Genomic DNA, 3,450 nt, shown 5'->3' with positions numbered 1-3,450 from the left:
TCCGCATAGGCTGGACCCATGGGCGATCCCCACCCCCCCCCCCCCCCCCCCCTTCCCCCCCCCCCCCCCCGGGGCGTGCGGCTGTAAACAAAATTGTCGGTCGGCTGCCTCTCAGAGGCGCAGAGGGGGTTCGTGAGTTCCAGGAGCTCACGGTGGATTCTCCAGTGGGAGGCGAGCCCGCCTGCCCGATCCACTCCGGTCTTTATTATTTCGGGCTTGGTGACCTCGTAGCTCCAGCCTGACTTCATTCCCCTTTGAAGATCCTTTCCGCTCCTGTAATCCTAGTTCCCACGCGCCGGAACTGCTGAGATCTGTGGTCAGGAGACAGAATTTTCCAGTCTTTTAAGCTAGTTTTTAACCCAAAGATTGTGGTGAGTGGGCAACAGAAAGGACGAACAACGTCCCCCAAACTCTCTGGCCCAGACGACAGAGTGGGGCCGTAGAAGCTCTTGCCTGTGATGGTGGCTGGTGTGGGGTCCGTCCCGGGCATGTGGACCCTGGGCACTGGAAGCTTTCTCAACGTGGAAGAGACAGATATAGTTCACCCGGGAAGAAGTGATACATGTATACAATTTAAACGGTGTTTCCGAGGTCTGAGAGGTGCACAATGCAGCATGACTTGAAGGTGCGGCATACTCGAGGGAAAGCGTGGAGTGCATCGAATGTTTTCTTTTTCTTCCTTTAATCCAGTTTAAATCCATTTCACTGACGAAACAGTCGAACCGTGTACAAAATGTGCGACTCTGCCCTCTGATGCCATCAAGCCAGGCAGCTGTGCCAGGACTGCAAGTGCCTTCAGTCACCCAGGGGCTGCTCAGAGCTGTAGAATGTGCTGGAAGAAGAAAGGGGCTACCACGCTTACAGATTCAATATCTTTCTGTATCTTTCCTTTTGAAAATCATGTCCTTTTTTAAGGAGGGAGAAACATGCCGTAATTTTCCCTCCGGTGGATAGTTTGGATTTTAAACAAAATTGGTTAATAATTATAATCAAATATTCTTAATAACAATCATTTCTGTTTTGAAGAGCTTAAATTTTCTGGTTTGGAAATCCTGCTTTTGTCAAAAATAAAAATGTACAAATATTTTTAAAAATTATTCCAAAAGTCCATGATTCAGTTAAGTACATAGCTAGCAACACACTTAATTTTGAAATTTCATTTCATTATATATGAGTAGTACTTTTTCTTATGAACTATTTCAAGCATACAAAAAAATAAGCAGCTCCAGAGAATTATATAATAAACATCTGCGCTCCTGTACCGTACCAGTTCTACAGAAAACATCACAGGTGTAATTGGAGCTCCTGCTGCTTGGGACCCCTTGTTATCATCTCCATCCCTTCTTCTCGTTCCAGAGATGAGGACTAATTACCCTGCCTTTGATGTTCACCATTCCCATGAACTAAACGCTTTTTACTGCATATTGTGTACATACAAACAATATGTTGTATAGTATTGTTTTGCATGTTTCTAATTTCATATAAATGATCTATTGCAGCTACATTTCTGCAATTGGCAGATATATTTTTCTGTGTCATGTGTTGTGATATATCTACACTGATTAGAGTGTCTCTGCTTCCTTCCTTGTAACTGCTGCCTATGTCCCGTGCCCATAAGTTTTTGTGGAAGTGCAAACCTTCTTATTCGTGTTTCATTGTGCACGAATAAAGATTTTCACTGAGGAGTGGAAATGTTTCCAAATTTTAAGTGTAAAGTCTGCAATTTGTTCAGGGGCTGCAGAGTTCTCTGGAGTTACTCCTTTTACACTTTCACTATGGAAACAGGAGGTAATGCAGATTACAGAAGAGAAAGAGAAAAGGAGAGTGGAGTTGTTTCCCATTTCTCCATCAAGAGAGATCTACTTTTAATTTTTTAAATTTTTTTTCTACTTTTAATTAAAAAAACATTTGGTACATAACTTTGCAGTATTCTGTGATATTTATTATTTTGGTACAGTTACCATATCATTATATATATCACTATACATGCATGTATACACCCATATTATCTATACATCATATATGTGTGCATAAAAATAGGTACAGCTAAGGATCCACTTTTCTTTTTTTTTTGGTGAAGCTGGGGTTGAACTTGGGACCTGCCTCATATTAGGCCAGTGCCCTATCATTATTGTACATTCAGCCTTGGAACCTCTGTTTTTAAATTTAGCTTTATTTTGTGAACATTGCACCGCCTCATTAAACATGCACTTGCAAACACTATTTCAATGGCAAACTAGAAACACTATTTCTGGAGTCAAATTATTTCACTCTAGAAATATTACTTTGACTTACAGTTGCTTTTTCTTTGCTTTATTTACCTGTTGAACATCTGAACAGTAATTTCTTCCTCTTAGCAGTTATACTGTGGAGAAGTACAGTGGGATTTTAAACCAAGCATTTTTTGATTCATCTCTTTCATGGCTATTTCAGTGGCTGGATTAGTCTTTTTGTTGCTGGGACAGTGAAAACCTTTCAGGATAAAATAAAAGCCTTTAATTTAACTTAATTTAGAAACATTCTTTCTGGTAAGGCATCTTATAGGTGTGCAGTGGTCTGCCGTAGAGACACAGTTCAGTTGTCCTTCCTACAGCCGATAGGCCGTCTTTGGTTTCAGGTATCTCGCTGTTGCAAGCATTGCTTGCTTAGCTCTCTCTGCTGCTAAGTGAGCTTCCTGCAGCTCTCCTCCTTTTGCCAACCCCAACAGCCAGTTATGTGACCAAACAAGTTACCGAGTCTCAACTTACATCATTTGTAAAGTGGAGCTAACAGAAGAACTAACATTTATTAAAGTCTTAAAGCAGCAACAACTTTAAGTGCTTTAGTTGAATTATTTTATTTAATACTGCCATCTTTCAAGTGTCTATCATTGTTATTCCCATTATTTGGATGATTAAATGGAGGTAGAGAAAGCTTAAATAAATTCCCCAGGTTGCAGTTAATAATCGGCAGAACTGGGGGCCGGGGAGATGGCTCAGTGGAATAAGCACTTGCCTGGCAAGTGCAAGGGCCGGAGTTCAATCTCTGGTTCCACCAAAATAATAATAATAATAATAATAATAAATAATAATAATAATCAGCATAACTGATTCAAACTAGCATGCTCTGCCCCAAAGCCTGCTCTTCCCCTCTTTCTCTCTCTCTCCTTGTATTTTTGGCCAATCCATTTTAAAGTTGTAGATATTGTGATATTTCACTCCAAAATTATCAAACTTGGGGGCCTGACCATTAGCTCAGTTGTTTAAGTGCCTGCTTAAAAAAAGCAGTCAGCCTCAAGGTGCTGTCGTTTGATACCCACATAATATCACCTAACATACAGTATATTGTGTGTGTATTTGCACATCTCCTAGAAATGGAATACCTGGGATATAGGGTTTACACACCAACTGTGCTAGGTAATGCAAGTTGTTGTTCAACATGATTTATCATTTTAGACACCTTCTCCCTTGT

Source organism: Octodon degus, unplaced genomic scaffold, assembly GCF_000260255.1.
Source record: "Octodon degus isolate 3935 unplaced genomic scaffold, OctDeg1.0 scaffold00024, whole genome shotgun sequence".
NCBI lineage: Eukaryota > Metazoa > Chordata > Mammalia > Rodentia > Octodontidae > Octodon > Octodon degus.
The sequence above is the reverse complement of the archived record's forward strand: the minus strand, read 5'-3'. Positions refer to the sequence as shown.